This window comes from Narcine bancroftii, chromosome 8 (assembly GCF_036971445.1).
Source record: "Narcine bancroftii isolate sNarBan1 chromosome 8, sNarBan1.hap1, whole genome shotgun sequence".
In the NCBI taxonomy this organism is placed as follows: domain Eukaryota; kingdom Metazoa; phylum Chordata; class Chondrichthyes; order Torpediniformes; family Narcinidae; genus Narcine; species Narcine bancroftii.
Window position 1 is genome coordinate 140,697,197 of NC_091476.1, and position 27,548 is coordinate 140,724,744.

Genomic DNA, 27,548 nt, shown 5'->3' on the forward strand with positions numbered 1-27,548 from the left:
CAACAAGGAGAGGTCACATTCCCCCAGCCCGACCCGTCCTGCTGGGCAGGGAGTGGCCGCTGTCCCCCATCCCCCATCCCGCTGGGCAAGGAAGGTCGCATTTCCCCATTTTTGTACCCCGTCCTGCTGGGCAGGGAAAGGTCTCCATCAAAGGGAGGGGAGGTGAGTAATTTCAGTGTAGGTGTAATTTCTGTGTAGGTGCTTTCCCCTCACCGTGCATGTGCGAGCTGGCGCTATTTAGGACTCCGCATGTGTCACCTGGCATAATTTAGGGCCCCTTTAAAATATTTGTTACAGGCCCTGGAAAACCTTAATCCAGCATAGTCCACCCATGACCTATTTTGGAGCTTTCAAAGTACAATTATGCTTTCTATTGATGAAGTGACAGAATATTTTTATATTGAGATAGATAGATGTTTTAACAACTTTTTCTATTTTTTTGAATTAGAAGTAGAATTTAATTTCTCTGATGAGATTCAAACAGTGTTGAAAGATTGACCTTTAGTATAAAATCAGTAGTTTAAAAATGGGAAGAAACCTTGTGATACTGTTATTTTAAATGTTTATGTTTAATTGATTCTAGCGACTTAGTGGACAACACTGTCTGACCATTTTCCAAGTTAGTTCCGGCTGTACCTGTTTATTTTCATTTCAAAATGATATCGTGGAAAGGTGGAGCAGAGAAGGAGACAGTCAGTGCACCATACTTGTGCCAGCCCTTTGGAAACTCTCTTTGATTAGTCACACTTCCCCATTATTTCCTGTAAGCATTGCAAAAACTTGGAATATTTTTCCAATCCCCTTTTAGAGGTTCCCATGGAATCATTCCCAGGCAAAGTTACAGGAAATAACAATTTGTCTTGTGAATCATTTCTTCCCCTGAAGCTCCTGATCTGGAGATGCCCCTCAGTGGTGCAGGTTCACAATAGATTCCACCCCCAGACAGGCCCAGTCACTGTCTGGCCAAACTGAGGAAAACCTTTACTGCACAAAACCCCCTCAGAGAGGTGGGATGAACTTGGAGCACAAAGGCAGAACATTTCCTCCACCTATTTTGTGTAATGAGATCATGAATATTTTTTTCAATGTTCTTCCAAAAGCAAAATCCTCCCTAATATTTGAACTTTTGATTATCTGAACTGCCTTTCTTATATTGCAGCTAATTTCCTGTCAGCAGTTATAGTTTCCACCATTTTGTGGAAATTGTTTTTTAGTTTGATTGCATTCTGCTTCCCCTGAAATTTGAAGGCATTTGGAGCTTTTGATTTGTTTCAGGAGGGAGGGAGAACCTGCCTCCATGTCTCCTGTTGCTTGTGTGCAGTCGTTACTGTGACACCATCGAGCTTACAGATTTCTCCTTTAGCATCAAGTTTGTCTGAAGAGAAGGATATGATTTTTTTTTAGACATACAGCACAGTAACAGTCTCTTCCAACCCATGAACCCATGTCACCCAATTACAGCCAATTCACCTACATTTTGAAGGGTGGTATGAAACCAGAGTGCCAATACTTTCTAAAAAACAGTGTCCTCTTGAAGTCAGTCAAAGCATAATTAAATAACAACACATCAGTTTGCATTCTATCAAATAAAACTTATATTCTATCAAATATCACTTAGAAGAAATATTTTTCTGACATGGAGGATTATGAATTTCCTCAACTCCAGACCACAATCAGTGAAGATTGGTAAGAACTTCTCCACAATCTCCATCAGTACCCGAAGACCACAGGGATGTGTCCTTAGCCCCCTGCTCTACTCACTTTACACCCATGACTGTGTAGCTCAGTATGACAATAACACCATCAACAAATTTGCCGTCAATACCATGATAGAGGGTTGCATAAAGGAAGGGGATGGAGATTGAAAACTTGGCACTGATAACAAACTTGCACTCAATGTCACCAAAAGTAAGAGACTGATTGTTGAGTTCAGGAAAGGAAAGCCAGAGGTGTACAATCCAGTGATCATTGGGGAATCGGGTGGAGAGGGTGAACACATTTAGGTTCTTGGGAGTCACTATCTTAGAGGATCTTTTCTTGACCCAACACACAAATGGCATCATGAAGAAAGCTTGACAGTGCCTCTACCTCCTCAGGAGTTTGCGGAGTTTTGGTATGACACCACAAACCCTGGGAAATTTCTACAGATGTCTGGTGGGAAGTGTGCTGACTGGCTGCATCACGGTCTGGTATGGGGACACCTCTGAATGTAAAGCCCTCCAAAAGGTAGGAGTCATAAGCAAAACTGTCCCCAAGTCGGAGGGTTGCAGTAAACATCAAAGACCTACACCACCCAGCACACGCTCTGTTCTCGCTGCTGCCACAAGACACGCACCACCAGGTTTAGGAGCAGCTTCTACCCCTCCACCATCAGACTCCTCAATGACAAACTCAATCAGGGACTCATTTAAGGACGTACTGGCCCACAGCCCATGCCTCAGGGTGACACAGGAAATGGCCATTGAACGTGGCGACCAGCAAAGCGTTGTGTGGGCTGAAACACCTGTTTCCATAGGCCACAGCAGAGCGGTAAAACTGGCTAATCACTGCCGGTGGATCGCAGGGCGCCCAATTGGGGCTCGGGCATCTGAGGTAACCAATTGGCTGCCGGCCTGCTCAAGCCATGCCCTGATGGTGATGTGGCCGAGCTGACTATAAAAGGCAGAGCCACCACTGAATAAACTCAATGTTGAAGTGTGTGTGTGTGTGTGTGTGTGTGTGTGTGTGTGTGTTTCTTCTCCTGCAGATTCGAGCCTTAGGGCTATAACCGAGCTATAACCTTGCTACAGACTGTATTACAGTCAGTTTGTTTACATTCATTATCTGTTTATAGTTCTTTTTATTGTTTACATGTTCATACTGTGTACAGTTTATTTTTTGCACTACCAATTAGTGGTAATTCTGCCGTGTCCGCAGGAAAAAAGCATCTCAGGATTGTATGTGTATGTCATGTATGTACACTGACAATAAATCCGAAATCTGATCTGAAATATTTAAGTAACTTCAGGAAATTTGATTGGCAATTAATTTATTGGTTACTATGTCGTTGCTTTACTCATGTTACCTCAGTGATATTCGAAACCCACAAATCATGCCATAGAGAGTAGTGTTCACAGCAGATGTGTGGTGTTGTGTAGAATCTGTTTCCCAGGCTTCAAATCATCCACATTGTGTGGTGTCCCTGTTACCGAGCTTGCTATTTACACAAACCATGGTGTGACCATGTCACTGGTCTTCATACGATAACTTTGTTACCCCTCCTGTGGCTACAACTCAATGAGCAATCCTTTACAAAAAGCATACATTATTTGAATGTTTTAATGAGTGATATCATTACCTTTGGTGATGAACTTCAAATGAATATTATTTTAATCAAAATGCTTTCCTCATGCAGATATGAATTAGGAACAGATAGAGGCCACTCCACTCCTCTAATCTCCCCCATTGTCCAATAGGATCGTGGACGATTGTAACTTCATATCTGTAGCTGCTCAAATCCTATGAAGAATCGACTATACTCAAAGAAAATATTCAAAGGTTCTGCTTCCACAGTCCTTTGAGGCAGAAAGTTCCAAAGACAGTTAGAGAGTAGCAAAGCCCCCTTTCCACCTTCGAATGTCCTTTATTTTAACAAGCGGTAAACCCGCTTGTTTGATGTTCATCCATGAGAGGAAACATCCTCTACAATCACAATGCAATACAAAAACACACTGGATAAACTCAGCAGGCCATGCTGCTCGTCAACTGCAATGGTGGAGTCACTGCCAAGACACCTCCCTGCTCTGGAACACTGAAACCTCCAACGACCAAATGTTAAGATGTGGGACTATAGGGGGCCGGGAAGGAAGGGGCCATTCATCCTTCTACCTGCTCCACTGTTCACTTGGGTCATGGCTGATCTATGTTTTAACTATTCCCAGGGAAGACTGCAAAAAATTTTCCCCCATTGCAGGAGTGTCGAAAATTAGAGCGCATAGAGAACACTACAATGCAGTACAGGCCCTTCAGCCCTTGATGTTGTGCTAACCTATGTATTTCTCTTTCATCCATGTACCTAAATGCCCCTAATGTTTAAGGCAAGGGGAAAGAGATCTAAAGGTGGAAGAATTTATTTTCACCCAGAGGGCACCTGAGGAGGCATCTAGGGGAGCACTTGAATCACCAAAGCAGAGAAGGTATTGGACCAATTGCTGGTTATTGGAATTGGTGAACATGGCATGGACATCAGGTAATGAAAAGCCTGCTGATGTAGCTGATGACCTTATGACTGCAACCAGGTATATTATTGCCCAACTAAAACTATCAGCCTCATTTTGAGTAAGGTTGAAAGAGTCAACAGCTTGCTGGGGGAGGCAATTATAAGTGTGCATTGTCCAAAGTGAGAAGAGCTGCTTTCGATAACACTCCCAAATGAATGAGCTCTGTTTTGAGGAAAATACTTTCTTTTCCGCAATCACTTTCCAATCTCAGATTATCCTGTTAAAGTACTGTGGGGCGCTGTTAGCCAGAATCAGACACACACAAGGTAAAGACTGTACAACAGGCTTTAATCCACAAAGACTTCCACAGAGCCAGGTTGGCTATGGCTGCAGCAACTCAGTGTGAGGCCTCGGGAGGCCGGCGCAGACTTATATCCCGGGGGGTGATTGACACCCAACCGGGTGGGCTTGATCCATTTAGGCCGACTGATTGACATCCGGCCAGGTGTTGTCCTGTCCCCTTACACTCCTGCAGGTACAGAGGTTGCCCCCTGCAGTAGGCCAGTGATGTACCACCACAAGTACTTTTTTGTAAATTTGGTTATTGTCCTAATGTAGAGACAATTATTTTGCTATGTTCCCCTGTCAGCAGATACATGACTCTTTCAACCCTGTCAACTCATTCAATCATCTTAAAACACATCATTTGGAGGTTGCTTTAATGTGCTGTAATCATGAGACTGTTGCGGTGCACATCCTCATGGCGAACCTGCCCCTCTTGTATCGCCACGTGGCGGGGCAGCCATGGGGAAATGGCGTTGTCAGAGGTTTCTCTCCGACTCCAGCGTCCCTTCCAGCGCGCACCCTGGGCAGCGATTATGACATCACAATGCACCAGGTGACTGAGCTCATGCTGCCCATAAAGGGGCGTACTGAATTTGAATAAAAACAGTCGTTAAAGACCCTCAACGTGGTGGCTGTGTTTCTTCCACTGCTCATACCGCCACAGTGGTGACCCCGACGTGACTTGAACACGCAGCCTTCTGACCGGGAGCTCCTAGCACTGTATTTGGCAATCCGCCATTTCTGCTACTTCCACGAGGGCAGGCCATTCACAGCCTTCACGTATCACAAGCTCCTCACTCAAGCACTGGCGATGGCCAAGGATCCGTGGTCTGCCAGACAGCAGCGGCACCTCTCATACGTGTCTGAGTTCACGACCGACATCCGACATAGGCCGGCAAGGACAACGTAGTGGCGGATGCACTCTCCCGTCCAGCCATCAACACTCTCGCGCCTGGCCTGGATTATGAGCAACTGGCTTAGGCACCGAGGAACGATGCAGAGACCCATACCTTGCGGACCGCTATCTCGGGCCTCAAACTCAAGGATGTCTGGGTGCCCAGCAGCCTGGACACATTGCTCTGTGACGTCTCAACAGGGATGCTACTGCACTGGAGGGCGAAGATCTTCAGTCTGCTCCATGACCTTGCTTCCCCAGCAGTAAAGACAACCGTGCAGATGGTCACGGAGTGGTTTGTGTGGCATGGGCTAAAGAAGGAGATGGCGGAACTGGCCAGGAACTGTACCAGGTACCAGTCCTCTAAGGTCCAGTGTAAGAACTTTTACCCGACAGTTCGCAGATTCCAACACATCCACGTTGATGTTGTTGGGCCCTTGCCGGTGTCCAAGGAGGCTCGTTACCTCCTCACGGTGGTGGAACGGGGCACAAGGTGCCGGAGGCCATCCTGATTAAGGAGGCCTCCGCAAAGACATGTGCCAGGAATCTGGTCAGCCAATGGATTGCCTGTTTCGGAGTCCTGGTGCACATCACTAGTGACAGAGGGGCACAGTTCACATCTGCCCTGTGAACTCAAATGGCGAAGCTCCTGGGGGGGGTCAAGCTCCACCACACCACAGCATACCACCCCCAGTCCAACAGGTTGGTGGAGAGATTCCACAGGCACCTGAAGGCATCGTTTATGGCCAGGCTCTCCAGACCAGACTGGGCAGACAAACTACCCTGGGTCCTCCTTGGGAATAGGATGGCACCCAAGGAGGACTTGCAGGCTTCAGCAGCGGAGATGGTCTATGGCGCACCGTTTTGCCTGCTGGGTGAGATTTTCGAACCAGACCCTGACACCACGGCCACCGACAAAAATCTGCTGGTGGACCTACGCAGGCAACTGGCCTCCCTAGCTTCCCCACCCCCGGCATGCCACAGCACCCGGCTGTTTCATCTCCCCAAAGAGCTCAACTCGGCCCAGTTCGTTTTCATGCGGAGGGGACCACAAGGTGACTGTACGAGGGGCCACACAAAGTCTTGTGCTGGTCCGGTGGAACCTTCACCCTGGACGTTGGAGGGAGAGAGGAACATTTTACGGTGGACCTCCTGAAGGCAGCCCATCTGGACTTATCACAGCCGGTGCAGATGGCCACGCCCAAGCACCGGGACTGGCCGCCAAAGTGACTGGACACGTAGCCGGTTCTGGGGGGATTGTGTGGCGGCGCACATCCTCATGGCAAACCGGCCCCGCTTGTATCACCACGTAGCGAGGCAGCCATGGGGAAATGGCATAGTCAGAGGTTTCTCTCTGACTCCAGCATCCCTTCCAGCGCGCACCCTGGGCAGCGATAATGATGTCACAACGCACCAGGTGACTGAGCTCGTGCTGCCCTTAAAGGGACGCGCTAAATTTGAATTAAAACAGTTGTCAATGCCCCTCAACATGGTGGCTGTGTTTCTTCCACTCCTCACACCGCTACAAGACCATGAAACCAGTCCTTGTGACCTGCGTTTACAACTAAATCTTTAACTGTTTTGGTAAAACAATCTAGCACTGTCTCAAAGCCAGCAAACCCCCCCACCACTACCCCCCTCCACCCAAAAGCATGCACAGATGGTGGGGATACAGTGCGCTAAAGGGGATCTCCTTGGCTTTATAAAAGCAACATAATATCCACTCTCATTTCACTTCCACAGATGCTGCTCAACCCACTGGGTTCCTCCAAAAGAAACCAAACACCACGGTCTGCAGTCACCATGGTTTTTTTTTAAAGTCATCAAGTCAAATTTATTGTCATCCCATTGCACAAGTACAATCCAGCGAAACAGTGTTCTCCATGCAAAACACACAGACACACAACCAGACAAAACACACATACAGACACACAATATATATATACAGGACAAGTATTCATCTATACAAATAAATAATTATTGTTTCATCAATATATGAGCGTCTCGGATGGTTAGTGTGAGCATTTCCTTGGGTCATTCCGCATTCTCGCTGTCCGTGGAAAGAAGCTGTTCCTCAGCCTGGGGTGCTCCCATATCTCTTTCCTGACAGGAGCAGCTGAAAGATATTGTGTGTGAGTGGAAGGGATCCTGAATGATTTTACATGCCCTCTTCAGTCAATGATCCTGGTAAATTAGATTGATGGAGAGCGAGGAAGACCCCAGTGATCCTCTCTTATGATCCTGTGGATTGTCTCTGCAGCCACTGTTACCACACACTGTGATGCAGCCGGCCAGGATGCTCTCAATAAAGTTCCAGTAGGGAAGGTTGACCTAATTATGGCAAGTAGCCTTGCCCACTTCAGGAAGTGCTTTTGCTGTTGTGTCTTCCTTTTTAAATTATTTAGTTTATTTTTCACACTATGAACCATATTAATCAAATTACCACAAACATTTCCCTCTTTAATATACACAGTGTCATCAATGTGGTTGAAGTAAAAACACAATGCTGGAGAAATTCTACATTTTGCTCACACGTTGATGAAGGCATCAAGCCTGAAAATGCTGGTCATGTACCTTTATCTTTGCTATTTAAAGTACATTGTTTGACCTGGTGAGTTTCTTCAGTATTGTGTTTTTACTTCCTCCAGAAGAGTGTGTTTGGCCCAACATCTACTGCACTGTGTCGTGGGCCCCCTGTTATAATAGCAACTTTCCACCAACTTTATGTGTACACTGTCTACAAGAAGAAAAAGTAAATATACCTGCTGTGGAGAATGCACTTTATCGTGGTGCTGGGAATATAATGATGCTGGAACTTACTTCTTCTGTTGGGAGAAAGGACAACTTGCTTCCATTCTTGTGTTTCTGGTTGACGAGGCTAATATGGGAAACGCAGACTCTCCTCTACGAAGCTGACGGGATGGTTGGAGTCTATCTGTGCAATCCCTCCTTCATTTGCACTGAGCCCCTGTGTGCATGGACTCACACATCTGAATATTCCTTCTCCACTGTGGGATATGAAGGCTGGGAACTCCTAGTCCTAGGGGACGTAGTTGTATTTCTTCAAGAAGGATTTGAGAGTGTCCTGTGTCTGGCTGGAAAGCTCCTCCCACAGAGTTTGGGACAGTGTCCAGTTAGGAGGTCTGATGTTGGGAAGGAACTCAACATATCTGACTGGCATAAACTCGCGACATTCTTCTCATTTAATGGAATAACACTGGACATCGAAGATTTTGCTTCCTAAACACTTTTGGGTGTATTTTATGGATTTTGGGCTGCTGATCACAAAAAATCACAAAACATTCCTATCGTTTACCACTTTTAGATATAACATATTTTTGTGATTTCCTGTCATATTTTTAACATGCTTCAAGCAGACAAAATCACAAAGCACAACAAGTCATTGAAAATTAATTTTCTACATTCACCTTTGGACTTCTTCCCTGCTCATCCTGGTGCAGTCAGTGATGAACATGGTGAAAGGTTTCACCAGGACATTGCAACCATGGAAAAACTGAATCAGGGCAACTAGAATCCATCAATGCTGACTGACACCATTTGTCCCTGGAAAATTGCTGCAGATGTGTGGTGGAAAGTGTGTTGACCAAGTAAGGGGGCACCAATATCACTAAGTTTAAAGCCCTCCAAAAGGTAGTGGATACAGCCCATGACAAAACCCTCCCCATTATCGAGAACATCTACAGGGAATGCTGCCGTGGGAGAGCAGCAGCAATAATCAAGGATCCACACAACCCAGCACATACTCTGTTCTCGCTCCTGCCATCAGGATAGAGGTCGAGGTGCCACAAGACTCACACCACCAGATTCAGGAACAGCTGCTACCCCTCCACCATCAGACTTCTCAACTACAAACTCAATCAGAGACTCACTTAAGGACTCTTGCTTGTGCACTTTATTGATTTTTTTTAAATTCTCTCTCTATTGCACAGTCAATTTGTTCACATTTGTTATCTGTGATGAACTATGTACTCAGACAATAAATTTGAAATCTGACTATTGTTAGACACTGTCACGAGAGGCATCAGCTGCTGAGTTAAAACAAAAATCAGCGGCAAAACATTTTTAGGTCAGTTGAATTAACATGATGTGTCAGCATCATTATGCAATTAAACATGCTAAATTCAATTAGAATTAATTTAATGTGTCTCCAACAAATCAGAAATTATCTTTATGTTCAGAATGAAGTTGTCTATCACAAAGTTGGCATAGGTGCTCTGTGATTAGTAAGGGATTGCTGAAAGTGGTCTGTGACTGGGAAGGGAAGGTTGAGAATCATTGCTCTAGACCCAATTGTTACTGAAATATTTTGCTTGAGAAAAATTGTCATTGGCCCATTTCCTTTGGAGTTATGAAACCATGCACATAATGAGTCAATTAGGTACGATTAACATAGTGGTTTTCAAACGTTTTCTTTCCACTCACATACTACCTCAAGTAATCACCTATGGCATAAGGATTATTTAAGGCGGCATGTGTGTGGAAATAAAAAGTTTTGGAACCACTGGTCTATTACAATCCCCAATTTTTTATCAGGAAGCAAACCTTCCTGATTTGCTGTCTGTCAGTGCTGTCCAGTGAGCAGACCAATGTCCTCTCCACATGGGCAGAAACCTCCTCCCCCACATGCTCTTGGTGATTGGGCAGCAGTATGGCCTCCCTCCCCACATGCTCCTGGTGATTGGTATGGCCTTTTTAAACCAACTGCTATTCTGTTTGGTACTTGTGATGGATTTGAATTCTGTTCAGAATCAAGCAAACCTGAACAGAGAACTGTGTTCAGTCCTGGCCCTTTGGTTCCATCAGAGTGGAGTTTGCAAATTATCCTTGTATTTCCCCAGTTCCTCCAATTCCCTCTCACATCCTCAGGATGAGGTTCAATGGTTCCTGTAGATTTGCCCTTTGTGTTCAATGGTTCAATGGTTCCTGTAGATTTGCCCTTTGTGTAGGTGAGAGGAAAATTATGAAAAGGGATCTGATGGGTTTCTGTGAGAGATAATCCATTGGATTACACAGGAGAGAGGGATGGGACTGATGGGATTGCTTTACTGGGAGCAGGCATTTACCTGTTGGGCCCAATGGCCTCCTATGTTGTTATAAAGTGCTGAGTTGGCAATCTAAAGGTAAAGAAAATAGTTCATGGCAAACGAGCTCCTTGGTTTATTTCATGATGTTGTGGTCAGTGAGCACAGAAATATTTTCCATTCCAGCTTTTGACCACTCTGAGCTTTTACTCATGACAGAAAGTTTTGCATAAAATGTCATAACTGTTTCACCACAAAGCTGATAATTTTGCAAGCTTTGCAATGTACCAATCGGATTAATTTTGGTGCTGGCTCCAAGCTATAGCTTGCTGTATCCTTACTGCCGATACACTGCTCATCCACATAAAAGCTGTGAAGCACTGAGGGCATCCTGAATTTGAAAGGTTTCACACAGAGAGATTGGGTGCCTGGAATGCATTGCCAGGGATGGTGGTGAAGGCTGGAACAATAGGGGCATTTAAGTGACTCTAAGACAGGCAAATGGATGAAGGAAAAATAGAAGGCTATGAAATAAGGAGGGCTGCTTTTTTAGTAGGAGTATGTAGGTCGACACAACATCATGGGCCGAAGGGCTTGTTCTGTGCTGTAGCATTTCATGTTTTTTACATGATATCAGTGACTGATGATCCTAATGAGGTTGAGAAAACTTCCAGAGATCTCACTCTGCACTTCGATTTGAACTGACTCTCATTTGCTCTCAATTCATGGACATTCTCCCTAGAGTTAAACAATGGAAAATAAATATATTGACCTGCTAAAATTCAGATTATTTGCTCGAATATTTGCCTTGAATGTAAGGATTTTTCTGTGAGCCATGGGTCAATATAACTTTTAGCTGTGAACTGTTGAAGACCATAGAGGCCTTCAGGAGGACGTGCACGTCTGGTCATGTGAAGTACAGAATTTAAAATGAAGTTAACTGGGCAAATTAACTTTTACTCTAGGCCCCAACATTCACTGGTGACTCCAATTAGGATTTTCTCTGGGTTACCCATAACTCCCCTGGAATTTACCACTTTCACTGAAGTTCACCTGAGTGACAGAGGGAGAACTACACAGAAATTATTGCCTCAGGTAGAAGTAAAACAAAAAAGTCTCCTGACACACGAGGATAAACTCAGATGGTCAAACAGTGTTTTGGGCTTGTACTCTTCATCAAGGTATGAGCATAAGTGTAGGCAGGCGCTGTGTACTTTATATAGAAAAATTAACAATACATAAACAATGTTTCAGGCTTAAGCTCTTCACCAAGGGATGAACAAAATGACATTTGGCGACTGTCTATATTTTGCTCATACATTGTTGAAGGGCTCAAGCCCAAAACGTTGGTTATGTATCTTTATTTTTGCTACACTGTGTAAAGTGTACCGTTTGACCAGCTGAGTTTCTCCAGCATTGTGTTTGCACTGCCAAAGCTATCCTGTCCATACAGATTAGACCCACCTCCTGTAATGTTCCACTCTAAAGGCAGTCAGAAGAATGTGTTTGGATCATCAAGTCTGAGGACTTGATGATAAGCTGGGCCTCATGATCCCTTTGATTTCCAACAAGGACACACATGGGCATGCCACAGAAACAACAACCATGGGTGTATTATCAGAGCTTCGTCAGGTGAAGAGTTTCTATTAATGCCATTGTTCCTTAGTTGCCTTTCCGATGAAGGCTAATTCCAATGAGAGAAATCTGAAATGAAAATAAATCCATCCCTGCCCAACAGTTTTGCTGAAATATTCATGTTATTCAATCCAAAATTATTATTTGCAATTATTTGACCATTTAATTTCCCAGGGCTAAATTCTCATCAAACACTGTTTGTAGGACCGGCAACAGCAAACCCTGAACCATTCCACGTTACAATTGCACTGAAAGAGTGTGGATCTGCCATGGATTAAGCCAAATCAAGTCACCTTCATTTATCGTTCATACCATGCTTGTACGGTAAAGACAAGATAACATTTCTTCAGAACTACAGAGCATATTTACATAAATATAAGTTAGAATAGAAGTTAAACACATAGAAATATTAAAATATTAAGACATATGCAGTAAAGGTCCATGATACATTATTCACCTTTGTTCTGGGGGCTTGGGGGGAAAAACTGTTGCCCAGTCTGGACATAAGGGGCTGAATGATTGGTTCCTCCTACAAGATGGCAGAAGGGAGAACAGTTTACATGAGGGGCATGTGGAGTCCTTCACAATGTTTCTTGCTGTTCACCTGCATTGAGTGTTGTAGATGTCCATCATGGTAGGAAGAGAACCCTCGATGATCTCTTCCACTGACTTCACTATCTTCTGCAGGGTCTTGCGGTCTGAGGAGGTACAGCTTCCAAAACAGGCGGTGATGCAGTTGCACAGGATGTTCTCAATACATCCTCTGTCGAATGTAGTGGGGATGGAGGGTAGGAGATGAACTTTCCTTAGTCTTCATAGAAAGTAGAGGCACTGTTGGGCTTTCTTGGGCCAGGTGAAATTCTCCGCCAAGTAAACTCCAAGGAACTTGATACTCTTGATGACCTCAAAAATGGAGCCGTCAATGGTCAGCAAGGGATTGTCACCCCGGGTCCTCCTGAAGTTGATAACCACCTCTTTTGTTTTACTAATGTTCAGATACAGGTTGTTGGCTCTGCACCAGTTCGTTAGTGTCTGCACTTTGTCTCTGTATGGTGACTCCTCATTCTTACTAATAAGGCCCACTACAGTCACGTCGTCAGCAAACTTGATGTGGTTTTAGCTGCACAGTTGTGGGTCAGCAGTGGACTAAGCACGCATCCCAGGGTGGTGGGGGAGGGGGGTGCTGTGCTCAGTGCAATGATCTTGGAGATGCTGTTTCCAATCTGGATTGCTTGTGGTCTCCCTGACAGAAGTCAAGATTCCATTTGCAGAGGGAGGTGTTTAGACCCAGCAGGCTCAACTTCCTTATCAGGCACTGAGATGTGATGTGTTGAATGCCAAACTAAAGTCAATAAACACCATTCCAACATACAAGTCCTTATTTTCTAGGTGGATGAGGGCTAGGTGGAGGGCAGTCGTGATGACATTGTCTGTAAAGCGGTTGGATCTCTGTGTGAACTGCAGGGGGTCCTGTAACAGGGGCAGAAGGAGCTTGATGTGTCCCATGATGCACTTCATGACGATGGATGTGAGTGCGACAAGTAGTCAATGAGTCAGAACACAGACGACTTCTTCAGCACAGGGACAATGATGGCAGCTTTGAAGCACGTTGGGTCCATGGCACTTGTCAGGGAGATGTTAAAGATGTAGGTGAGAACATCTTCTAGCTGAGCCGCACATCTGCTGAGCACTCTGCTGGGAATGTTATCAGGTCCAGCAGCTTTCCGTGTGGATCGGCCAGGGAACGTGCTTAGATCTGTCAGGATCATGTGTGGATCTGCTGGGGAATGTGTGTGAATCTGCCAAGGAACCTAAGTGGATCTGCCAGCGATTTTATGTGGATCTGCCAGGGATCGTGTGTGGAGTGGTCCCATCACCCCATACTGTGGTAAAGACTGATTGATACCATTGGTGATGAATCTCTGAAAAAGGCTCAGAGTAATCGCTGAAAGTAAAATTACATGCCACACCATAGGCTGATTTATGAGCAGGAGAAAAGAAATTGAACTTATCTGAATTTGGAAAATTTGAGGAGGTGTGTAAGAACCGGTCACCCTCCAGAGCCAGCCCAGACTCAGAAACAATTCACCAGACTGCTCTTTATTCCATTAGGTTAACAGTTACAGTTTTAGAAATCAAAGGCCTATTTATACCAATCATTGGGGAAATCCAAAGAGTTTCTTCCCTCATTTGTATTTGTAGCACTTTCATGTAGCTGAACTTCACAGCTGCTGGTTTGACTAACGGACGAGAACGGTGAAACGAGGCCAGGACAGGCGCTCGATGTGTTTGTAGATGGGAACTGAGGGAAGATTTAACAAGTGCTTGGTCGCTCAAGAGGAAAGTAATTCCAGGGCTGGGAGTCAAACATCAGGATGTGAGAAATAAGAGCAGGTTGCAGACATCTAACGCTTTCAGCCTGCTTCAAGGTTCTCCAAGATCAGGGCTGATCTCCTATCTCAGTATCATATCACCCCTACCCTCAATACCATTCCCCCTCCCTCAGTATCATCCCCCTACCCTCAGTACCATCCCCCTAACCTCAGTACCATTTCCCTACTTCAGTGCCATGTGTAAGTTAGAATTTTGGTGGTTTGCATTTGGTCATTGCTTGGTTGGTCTCAGGCTGGGTTACAGGAAGGTCACAATCTGTGGCTTCTTCCTGCCTCTCATGAAAACAATACTTTGATGCTGAGTTGGAATAAGCAAGTCAGGATAGAATTAAACACAATCCATGGAGGAACTCTACATGTTGAACAGCATCAGTGGAAGACAAACAAATGGTCAATGTTACAGGCAGGAACCCTTCATTAAGACTTGGAGGGTTTCGGCCTGCAATGTCAATTCCCTTAATATCCAGAAAGCTATTAATCTCTGTCTGAATGAACTCAATGACCAAGCTCCCACCAGCCTCTGGGGAAACACCTTCCTTGCATTTAGCCTGTCAAATCCTTCAGGACGCTCGCTGGTAGGACCGAGAAGCACAGAATTGGTAAGATTTTGGCAGCTGGGAGGTGACAGAAATTGTGAGAGAGTCAGACCCACACAAATGTTGATAGAAGGGCAAGGTGGAAGGCATCACCAGACTGGAGGCCCTGTGGATCAGTGAACATAAGGCTTGTAGTGCAAGCTAAAAGAGATAGACTTCAAATTGTTATAATGCTACCTCATTGTGCAGGCATTTTATATGAATTCTGGAAGTATTCTGCAGCTGTTTCTATTGAGTGGAATGGGGTGGTTGTTCTGGATGTTGTGGACCCCACATTCTTGTAGCTCTGATCCAAGTATTCTAAATCCTACTCAACTCATTGAAATTCATAGAAGTGTAAATATTTTGATTTGTGTGTTATCTACCAGTATACTAAGACAAAGAATCACAGAATTGAAGTCCAGTTACTCCCCGACTTGCAACTCTAATTCGGACTGAAGGATCAGTCACATCTCAGAATGGACGTATGTCGGAATTGTATACATTTGTTAAAAATAATAAAGAAAATACATGCCCTGTATCCCTGTTATAGTTTGTCAAGTACAACATAAACCGTGTAAATTTTATGTCTTTATATTTTTTAACAAATTTTTGGTCATATGTCCGGATGTAAGTTGCATAGGTTGCAAGTCAGGGAGAACCTGTACACGTTTCTACAGTCATGGTAAAGCCATTACCTAAATAAGCTGAGAAATTAAATTCAATAGCAGGTAAAATGTCTTTCCTTCTCTCTTTATATTGTTGAGTTGACCATTTGAGGAGGTGTTCATACAGCTACTTGGACAGTTCAACATGTACTGTTTGTTAATCGTTGCATTAATAGTTCTAAATCTGCATAAATCTTTGGTTTGTTTCCCAAACCAAAGAAAACAATTATATTTAGAGAAATTGTTAACATTTTAAGTATAGCACCCTTTATGGAATGGGTATCTTTCAACTTGTTAGATGTTAATGTAGGTTCAGACATATAGCATGGTAACATTCCGTTTTGCCCTGAAAGCCAGTGCCCCCCAATTACACCCAGTTGACCTGCAGCCCCTGTACATTTTGAATTTTGTGTCCACTGTTTAAAACAATAGCTTTTTGAAACTATGGCTAGACCTTCTTTATGGGTACACGTGGCGTCCCACTGCATTTTGCATGATGTATTTCTGTGTGCTGATATAAGGAGACTAAACAGAGCTGATGTGACCATCTCTAGTGAACGCTGCTTCATGTTCAGTTCCAATCAAGAATCCCAAGAATCATCGTTGTGTGGAGACCATAATTCCAGCCTTTTCAAACTGCAAATTTCGACAGAGTTGAGACCACTCAACAATGCAGATAACATACAAACAAAAAAAAACAACAGGAGGTGCCCCACCATTTCTCAAATCATGGTTGATCTGCCTTCCAGATTGATCTTTCACTCGAGAATTGATCTAAATCTCCATGAGAACGAAGGTTTGTAAGACTCATCATCCTCTGAGAAAAAAAATCATCTGTGTTAAAAGAGTTCCCCTTCAGTTTGAAATAGTGACCGCTAATTCTAGATTCTATCAGTCAGTCATGTGAACATTCTCATCTGTTCTACCCTAGACCCTTTCTGAATGTTATGTAATTCTTTTGTCTCCCTTCAATTTGCTAAATTCCAGCAGACAAAGACCAGTTTGTCCAACTTTTTTTGTTTTGTTCAGGTGCCTGCCTACATTTTTCTCATACCTTGATGAAGGGCTCAAGCCTGAAACATTAATTATGTATCTTTATCTATATAAAGTACACTGTTTGACCTACTGAATTTGTCGGCAATGTGATTTTAGCTTTGTCCAATTTTTTGTCAGAAAACAACATACCCATTCCAGTGATGGTCCACAGAACTTTCCATGAACTACTCCCAGTAAATTCACATTTCTCCTTATATAAGGAAACCAGTACTATACACAATTCACCTGATGAGGTCCCACCAACCAAGATTTGTTGGCCTAGAGCAAGTTTTTGGTCATTCCTTGGTTTGTCTCAGGCTGGGTTACAGGAAGCTCACACTCCGTGGCATCTTTCTGCTTCTCATGAAAACAATTCTTTGATGCCAGCTTGGAAGTAGCAAATTAGGAGAAAGCTGAACGGAATCCGTGGAGGAACTCAGCAGATCGAGCAGCATCAGTGGGGCAGGAACCCTTCATCAGGACTTAAGTGTTTCAGGCTGAAATCTCAACCATTCTTTTCTCCCACTGATGCTGCTCGACCCGTGGATTCCTCCAGCAGATTGTGTTTAGCTTCAGACACCGGCACCTGCAGTTTCTGAGTGTCCCATGTCAAGAGAAAAGCTAGTGGCTAAATGTTTGCAGTTGGTTAAAACTGAAATTTTTGTAAAACATTGACCAAAAATATCGAAATTAAATCAAAAATTTAAAAAAGTATAGAACTCCAAAATAATGCATAATATAAAAGAAAATATTAAACCATTTTCTGCTTTGAACTTTAATGCCAAACAAGTAGTTTGGCATATTTAGAACTGGTCAGAGGACATCATCACTCATGTTAAGCAGAGCAGGGAGTCCTCAGCAAAATTCTGCCTTAACCATCCTCTGGTGAATCCTCTCAGTTTCGCTATCAAAATTATTTTAAAAGGTGCTCTGGGATTTGATGAAATGACATGTTCAGTTGATTATAAATTTTTGTTAATCTAACAGCTAGTTTCTCGCAGTAAAATCCCCCCCGCCAGCAATTCATTAAAAAAAAATTTAGACATACAGCACAGTAACATGCCCTCCCGGCCCTCGATCCCGCGCCGTCCCATAAACCTACAACCCCCATACATATTGAAGTCTAGGATGAAGCCAGAGCATCCAGAGGAAAGCCATGCAGACACAGGGAGAACATACAAACTCCTTTATATAGGTTTTGAACCTATATTGCTGGTACTGTAATAGCACTATATTAATTGTGCCATCCCATATATCACATGCATATCTCCAGATGAAGTCTATATGAAATGCAGAGATACCAGTTATAGTGTTAGCCTGAGATCAATCAAATTAATTTCTGTAGTGTGAATTCATTGGAAACACCTTTCTCATTGTAAATTACAGCTGAACTAAGGAGTAGAAGTAGTCTACTGTTTTCATTTCCATTTATCAAAAGGGCAATGAGTTCAGAATTGGCATGAAAATTTTCCAATTAGTATAAGAATTAGTGAGTCAGAAATGGTTATCTCAGACAACAAAGGAGAAACTTTGCACCATCTCTTTTCCATTACAATTCAAATTGGAACTGTGTCCATGTTTTGATGTCTGTGAACTGTTAAATCTTGGCTTCCAGACTTGTATGGAACTTTGCTCTACAGTTCTACATTCTGGTCAGTTCCGCAGACAAAACATTCACATTTAAAATGAAAGTTAGAGCACCACGGTTTCCATGTCACACAGCAGCATTAGGGATGAATGATGTTGTCGTGTGACAGAGACAGAAACAGGCCCTCGGCTATTGAATCCACACAACTGACTCATTCCCATCAGCCTCCCCCAGATTTACCAGGAGTGGTTTACAGGCGTAAATTAACCCACCAACCTCTACGTCTGTGGGAAGTGGGAGAACACCTAGGGAGTCATAGGGAGAACATGCAAACTCCATACAGACATCTCCTGAGGTCAGGATTGAACCTGGACCCCAGGTAGCAGCTGCATCACTGTGTTGAGGGATGTAAAACGCGTCATCGCTCATTGATACGATGAGTATGATTTTACAAAGGAAGTTTAAATAACCGGCTGGTCACGTCTGACATTCTCAGAATCGCAATGCTTCTGCTTAGTGTTCAGCCTTACAACATTGATGTTAGTGGCTGTATGATGAAAGGAGTCAATGAATTTAACAGCATTTTTCAGCCTGCTGAAACTTACAGCGAACAAAGAATTGCTGGAGGAACTCAGCAAGTCACACAATATCCATGAGGAGAAACTGTGGAGGATCCATACAGGATGCTGTCTGGCCTGTGTATAACTTGTCTGGTTATTAATATTTCCATGCAGTTGTTTCTGCATTGATGGATACATTAATTGATAAACAATTTTGCTTTCATAAAATGAGTCAAGGCAACACTGAAGGAGCTGCAGTCGGCCAGTCAGCACCTAAAGGCCACTCTGCCAAACAATGAGATCATAACTAATCAGTGGAAGAGAATTTCACACTTAATCTCTGCATGAAGGAATGTTTACTTATGTCATCCTAATCACCTGGCATGAATCACGAGACAGTAGTCCCCCGTAACAGAATCCCCTCACTGTCTCCTGGAATTGAATCTTGAGGGGTCAGAAAAATTTGGGCTAAATTATCATTATACATGATCGTATGTTTTCCCAGGAAATTTATATACATTTTCTTTCTCCATTGCAGAAAATATTAAATTGCATAATCATATATCATCTCCATAAAGTAATGTGTTATAATAATATTGAGATGTTTAGGCTCACCCTAAGTAACCCATCTGAAAACGACTGGAGTTGTGTCCCATAAAGACCTGGGCAATATATCCAATGATTCAATGTGGTTTTCAGACTTTACTGCATGTATTTGCATGAATACTTGTCTTATTCTATTTTCCACTGAAATCCTCATCTACTTTCAGGCTTTTTCCTGACTCAGTAATTCATAGTTTTTCTGTCAAGATCATTTCCGGATTGTACCTGACCAGTTCTGGATTTTAACAGGTCAGTTCCAGATTGGAGCAGGCCAGTTCTAGATTGTAGCAGGCCAGTTCTGGATTGTACCAGACCAGTTCCAGACTGTACCAGACCATTTCTGGATTGTACCAGGCCAGTTCCGGATTGTACCAGACCATTTCTTAATTTTACCAGGCCATTTCTGAATTGTACCAGACCATTTCTGGATTTTACCAGGTCAGTTCTGGATTGTACCAGACCATTTCTGGATTGTACCAGGCCAGATCCGGATTGTACCAGACCATTTCTTAATTTTACCAGGCCATTTCTGGATTGTACCAGGCCAGTTCTGGATTGTACCAGACCATTTCTGGATTGTACTAGACCATTTCTGGATTGTACCAGGCCAGTTCTGGATTGTACCAGACCATTTCTGGATTGTACCAGGCCAGTTCTGGATTGTACCAGACCATTTCTGGATTTTACCAGGCCAGTTCTGGATTGTACCAGGTCATTTCTGGATTGTACCAGACCACATGAACGAGGAAAGCCCAGAGAACTCTGGATCCTCTGTGTTCCATGGAATCTCTGACAGAGATCAGATTTGGAGATTTTTCAGATGGGTTACTTAGGGTGAGCCTAAACATCTCAATATTATTATAACACATTATATTATGGAGATGATATATGATTATGCAATTTAATATTTTATGCAATGAAGAGAGAAAGAAAATGTATATAAATTTCCTGGGAAAACATACGATCATGTGTAATGATAATTTAGCCCAAATATTTCTGACCCCTCGAGATTTTGCAAATAACAAAAATATCAGTAACATAATGGAATAAGTTAACTATCATTTTATACCCATAACTTTATGATAACAACTTTGTTCTGGTGTCTTTTTGGATCAGGTCTGCACATTTTATTTTATAGCTATGTTCTCTGTAACTGCCCAATCACAGAGTGATTATACTAATGCATAGGATGCCAGTGTCAGTATATTGATTATAGATTTTTATGTTAAACTATATGGAACCTTTAATATTCTCAGAATGGATTAAAAATAGTTAACGTTCAGGGGTGCAGTGCTGCCGGAGCTGCCGCTCAGGCACCTCATGGGGCCGTTCCAGGCACCTCATGGGACTGCACAAAGCACCTCATGGGGCCGCTCCAGGCACCCTGTGGGGTGGCTTCAGGTACCTCCTTGTCACTGTTTTTGGTGAGCTCCGGCTCCTGAAAAATTAGCACTGCACCCCTGACGCTCATTCATTTCCTAGATTAATTTGATTATTCTCCATCTTTGTCTTTCTTAAGACACTATTTTATTTAATGATTGTATGAATGACATAGATATAATTCAATTGAAATGTTTAGAAGTCATCCTGCAGTTTTTGAAATAACATCATAGTTTCATTTCACTAAATTTGTATTGAAAGAAGAAATGTTAAAAATGCCAGTGTGGGTTTTTAACATTTATGGTTATAAATGACATTTTAGGGTAACATGTTATCACCACCCCTGAAAATGCATCACATTCTCCAAAATGATTAAGCCAATTCAGAGTTTCTATGTCTGGGAACTGAGATAGATGTGAAATATACCACGTTCAACAAAAACTTTCAACATACTTTTTCGTTTACCTGCAAACGTGATCACCTCCACATGGTACAGCTCCCACGATGTGGCGAAAATGTTTGAATGCTTTCTCCCAGGAAGGGCTTACAATTCAGTGAAGTAAACCCATCAAATTCATCTCACTCCTTCCCACAAGTTGCTTTACTTCCCTGCTCGACACTTTGTCCCCAAGTGGCGCATTACCTCAGAAAGATGCTTTGTCTTCTCATAACAATCAACTTTTCTGCACACCAGAATATGGCAATCAACCACTTCCTGTTGAAATGAACAATACCAGATAGAGAAGACTGTGCAGGTGCATTTGTAACAGCCCCTGAGTAAAGAGTCACAGAAACCTGGTACATAGAACAGGCAGAAATGCACCAAAAATAATAATAAACATTTGGGAGCACCAGTGAATTCATTATTAAAGCACACATGTGTCTGTGAACTTCCAGTCAATCCCCAGGCACTAATAGCCCACACCTCACAACTGGTGCAACCTCAGAGCGAGGTGGGTGATGGATCTACCCTCCGAGGTGTAGCATGGTGGGAAATGGATAAACCTCCCAAGTGTAGTGAGGTGGGCAATAGATCTACCTCCCAGGTGTAGTGAGGTAGGTGGTGGATAAACCTCCCAGGTGTAGTGAGGTGGGCAATGGATCTACCTCCCAAGTGTAGTGAGGGCCAGCTGCTTCAGGCTGGGTCTGATTATTTCAGAATGACGGAGGAACTTTATCCATTGGACATGTTTGAATTAGATGGTAAAAGCTGAGCACCTGAAGGAGAGCATACTTTTGTTTCTCCTGAGAACCATCGCTTTGGAACGCCACACTTTCCCATTAAGAGCTTAGATGAAATGTAGAGTTGCATTCCCCTGGAGAAAAGCTCATATGATTTAAGAAAAAAATATTCGTTAGAATGTGGCAACCCTATTTGAAACTCATAGGTAAACAGACATAATTTTTATCCCTTCAGAATGAAGGAAATGAAGTGACCCGTCCAAGAAGGGAAATGATTGAGATAAAAAAGTGGGACGTGACGCAGGCGACGAGATCTTATTTTTATTTTGTTTCTTTTTCTTTGTATTTGTATAATTTATATATAAATTCTTTATTCTTTGTTGTATTGGGGCATGGGGGAGGGGAAAATCGGACTCTGTATGTTATACAGATGATGTAATAAAGTGTATTGCTTCCTGAATTTATGAGTTTTCGAAAATCAAAAATAAAATATTAAAAAAAAAAGAGATTAGACAATGACCTGGCAACAAATTAATGAATGAGGCACATGGCCCAATTCGTTAGCTCATAAATCTAATCCAGCTCTTCCATTGTTAACCTGCTCCTCTGGCTGAGGACCCAATGGGCCAGAACCTGTCCTGTCTCCATTGAACTCGCTGTCAATGTGTCATACAGTTATCCATGTGGAAACAGGCCCTTTTGCCCATCTTGCCCACAATGACCAAAATGTCCAACCCACACTAGTTCCACCTGCCTGCATTTGGCCCATATTCCTCCAAACCCATCCTAATCATGTATCCATCCAGATTTTCCTTAATTGTTGCAATAGTACCTGCCTCAATCATCTTCTCTGCCACCACCCTCTGTGTGAAAAGGTTGCCTGTCAAGTTCCTGTTGCATCTCTCCCCCCTCACCTTAAACTGATGTCCTTTGGTTACCGATTCCCCTGCTCTGGGCAAAAGACTCTGTGTGTTCACCTGATCTATTCCTCTCATGATTCTGTACATCTCTATGAGATCACCCTTCATCTTCCCTGCTCTTCAAGGAATAAAGCCCCTGCAGCTCAGGCCCCCAAGTCCTGGCAATGTCCTTGTAAAATTTCTCTGCACCTTCTCCAGCTTGACGACATCTTTCCTGTGGCATGGTGACCAAAACTGAACACAATACTCCAAATGGAGCCTCATCAATGTCTTATACAACTGCAATATGACCTCTCAACTTTTATACTCAGTAGTCTGACTGATGAAGCCCAATGTGCTGAAAGCCTTTTTGACCACCCCATCTACCTCTGATGCTGCTTTCAAGGTACCATGTACCTATACTCCTGATCCCTCAACTTTACAACACTCCCCATTTCCCCACTATTTATTGTGTCAGTCCTACCCATGTTTAACTTTCCAAAATGAAACATCTCACGTTTCACTGTATTAAATTTCATCAACCCTTCCCCTAACCACCTGCCAACTGATCAAGATCATTCTGCAATTTCAGGCAACCATCATTACCACCTACAGCACCAGACCCTTTAATGTCATTGCAGACTGTGCAGAGGTTTGGACACCAACCATTGGTTCTCAGGTGAAGCAATGTGTGGTTCATGTAATCAAAATGTCATGTTTTTACATCAGTTTGTTTACATTGCACTGCATGGAACAAGCCACACGCTCATCCACCATGCCAGTGGTTCTGTTCCATCAAGCTTCATGTAAACCTACCAGTCGAATCCTCTATTTCCTTGACCATACCCTTTGGAAGCAAGTTATCCAATTCTCACCAACTATCTGGGTCTGGAGATTTTTTCCAGGATTCTCACTGTGTACTTTAGGTGGCTCTAGTTACACTCATCCACTTTGCCCAGAAGCATTTGTCACTTAAAAATTCTCTCAGCTCTCTTTTCTCAAAAATATGGAGATGCTGCTTCCAAAGTTATATAGCAACAGTATTGGTGCAGAGGGTTTACATTGGTGTCTCCTATGTGTGGACTGGGGAGACTTTTCAAGTTCAAGTTTATTGCCATCTGATGTAGGCAACCCTGCGAAGCTCTGGACCATAATACACACACACAGTAGGCCCTGCACACAAAGAACATTTATAGAAATTGATCCAAAATAAATATATACAAAAAAATAATTTGCGTGTTTCTAGGATTTTTCAACAGCCTTACCGCCTGCAGGAAGGATCTGCTTTCCAGCAGGGCAGTCCAGGTGCTCCTCCGCCTCTTCCTTGAAGGTAATGTCTCAAAGGTATTGCAAGCTGAATGGTAAGGGTCTTGGATGATTCTCTGAGCCCTCTTTAAGCACTAGTCCCTGTAGATATTGTCGTTAGAAGAAAGTGATTTTCTCAGCAGTTTTAATATGCTTTTTGTTCTTGGAAAATAAAGATTCCAGTTTTCTAAGGATTAACAGATGTTTTGCATTAATACAAAAACTTGCTTTTTTTCTTGTTAACAGAACCACTTTGACAAAATGGGCAAGTTACAAATGAATCACTGGAAAATATGAAGTACGTCTTCTGCAATGTTATTGATGTTGCTTCATAGGCATCTGGAGCATTCACCTTGAGAAGAAATTTGGGTTCTAGACATCGAACAACCAGCGACCAAATCCAGTATTTTTTTTGTTACAGATCTCCGGAATTCAGGAATAGTCATTTACTCAAGAGGTTGCAACTCCAAATGTTCATATGAAACATATGACTCAATTTTACATTCTCTTGTATGTTCTATTGTTCTCTGCTACCTAGTGTGTGTGCTCTACCACAATCTAATTTTTGTGGTTTCTTTCTCAGTTACTGCAATTAGTCATTGTGCATTTGCATGGTTGAGGTTTAGCTGGTACAGGATGCAAGGAGGAGGATATATATGCGATGCTTGAAGGGTCCCATTGCGACTGTTCAGAAACCTTCAGCAATGAGTGCCTTCACAAACTACCGGTGGAATTGAGTTAACATTGCTGCTGAGGAGAAAAGCTGACTGGTGTGGCAGACAACAGGGTCGGCACCATCTCCCTGCTGCAGCACGTTGCTTTGCTTCGACCGGCTGAGCTTTCATCCAGTCACAGCTCACCCGATTTCAGGCAGGCAACACAACAGTCACACTTTCAGTTGAGAGGTAAATAAATGAAGCCTCTGTACCAAAGCTTAAACCTCGAGTTACAGATACAATTTTGGTGCATTGGCCCAAACTTCAAATGTGTTTCTGTCTCACTCATTCACTGAAAGGTGCAGGATTGCATCAGGAGGTGGTTTCAAAGTTAACGTGCTTACCTCCTCTCAAAAGCAGCGGTAAACCTGATTGTTGCGACCCATTTTTAATACAGTATTAAACATTGATGATTATATTGTCAAAATAGAAAATATGCTCAAGGTGATGGTCACAATGATTGGGGAAACTTGGAAATTGATGTGTGAAAATATATCCAATTTGAAATCCTGGTAAACCATACGCAATAAACCATGGAAGGTGATCTGTTGATCATGGCTGAACTGTCTGTCCACTCCCAACAGAAAGCCCTGTCTTTACTTGAGAGATTTGACAGGGAATGAGACTGATGCACGGGCTCTAAAGCTAGCATAAAGACAATGGGCCAAACAATTTCCTTCTATGTTGTAAGGAAGTAGAGGAAATAATATGAGGAGGTAATAGCCTGAGAGTGAATCAATTCATTCCTCAGTTTTTTTTTAGTTGGAACCATAGAATAGGACCCATCAGCCCTTCAAGTCTGTGCCAAACCATTTTATTGCCTAGCCCTCCATACCTCTTCCATCCATGTAACTGTCCAAATTCCTCTTAAATGTTAAAATTGAGCACGCATTCACCACTTCAGCTGGAAGCCTGTTGCCTGCTCCTACCTCTCTCTGTGTGAAGAAGTTCCCCCTAAACTTTTCCCCTTTCACCCTTAACCCATGGAAAAAGCCTATCTTCATTTACTCTGTCTATCCCCCTCATAGCTCCTAACCTGTTTAACCTTTCCCTGTAGAAAATCACGAAATTCTGTAGACACCGTGGTTGAAGTAAAGACACAAAATGCTGGAGAAGCTCAGCAGGTCCAACAGGGACCTTTATGTAGCAAAGGTAAAGATACAGAACTGATGTTTTGGGCTTGAACTTTGATGAAACATTGGTTATGTATCTTTGCCTTTGCTACATAAAGGACACTGTTTGACACTGTTTGACCTGCTGAACCTTTCCCTGTAACTCAGTTCCTGAAGTCCAGGCAACATCCTAGCAAACTTTCTCTGCACTCTTTCTATTTTATTGATATCTTTCCTGTAGTTTGGTGACCAAAACTGCACACAATGTTCCAAATTTGGCTTCACCAAAGTCTTTTGCAACCTCACTATAACATCCCAACTCCTATACTCAATTCTTTGATTTATGAAGGCTAATATGCCAAAGCTCTCTTTACAACCCTATCCACCTGTGACACCTCTTTCAGGGAATTGTGTATCTGTATTCCAAGATCGCTCTGTACTACTGTACTCCTCTGTGCCTTACCATTTACCGTGTATATCCTTTCGTGGTTTGTCCTTCCAAAATGCAACACCTCACACTTGTCTGCATTAAATTCCATCTGCCATTTTTCAACCCATTTTTCCAGCTGGACAAGATCCCACTGCAAGCTTCAAAAACCTTCTTCGCTGTCCACAACCCCTCCTATCCTAGTGTCATCTGCAAACCTGTGATTAAATTTATCACATTATCATCCAGATCATTGATATAGATGACAACAATGGTCCCAGCACTGATCGCTGAAGAACACCACTAGTCACAGGCCTCTAGTCCAAGAAGCAATCATCCACCACTACTCCCTGGCTTCTCCCATCCAGCCATTGTCAAATCCAGTTCACTACTTCACCACAAATACCTAGAGTCTGAACCTTCCTGACTAACTTCCCATGTGGGACCTTGTCAAAGGCTTTAATAAAGTCTATGTAGACTTTATTAAACATCCACAGCTTTTCCTTCATTAACTGTCCTGGTAACCTCCTCGAAAAACTCTAAGATTGGTTAAACACAACCTACCATGCACAAAGCCATGTTGACTATCCCTAATCATTTCTGGCTATTCAAATAATTGTATATCTGATCTCTTAGAACACCTTCCAATAATTTACTTACTTCTGGCGTCAGGCTCACCGGCCTGTAATTTCCAGGGTCACTATTAGAGCCTTTTTTAAGCAACGTGAGCTCCCCTCCAAACCTCTGGCATCACTCCCATGGCTAAGGACATTTTAAATGCTTCTGCCAGAGCCCCTGCAATTTTTTCACTAGGCTCCCTCAAGGTCCGAGGGAATATCTTGTCAGGTCCTGGGGTTCAACCACCTTATTTGCTTTAAGACAGCAAGCACTTCCTCCTCTTTAATGTGTATAGTTTCCATGACCTCTTTGCTTGTTTTCCTTACTTCCCATGACTCTGCTCATTTCCTGAATGAATACTGATGAAAAAA

The 27,548-nt window shown here is 43.0% G+C and overlaps 1 protein-coding gene and 1 long non-coding RNA gene across 3 annotated transcripts in view; one reads left to right on the plus strand and one right to left on the minus strand.

Moving 5' to 3' along the window:
• Positions 1-21,615, minus strand: part of LOC138741267 (proto-oncogene tyrosine-protein kinase LCK-like) — a 76,916-nt gene extending 55,301 nt beyond the window's left edge. Inside the window, exon 1 of one of the 2 annotated variants that reach the window (XM_069895064.1) lies at positions 21,384-21,615. The gene's annotated coding sequence lies outside the window, so the exon portion shown is untranslated. Of the gene's footprint in view, positions 1-21,371 lie in introns of both variants that reach the window. The other variant, XM_069895066.1, reaches the window with a different exon arrangement.
• The window catches only part of LOC138741268 (uncharacterized), a 34,873-nt gene extending 9,372 nt beyond the window's left edge, over positions 1-25,501 (plus strand). Inside the window, exon 4 of the long non-coding RNA XR_011343433.1 lies at positions 24,551-25,501. This is a non-coding gene — a long non-coding RNA (uncharacterized lncRNA). The remainder of the gene's footprint in view (positions 1-24,550) is intronic.
• Positions 25,502-27,548: the final 2,047 nt, after the last annotated feature.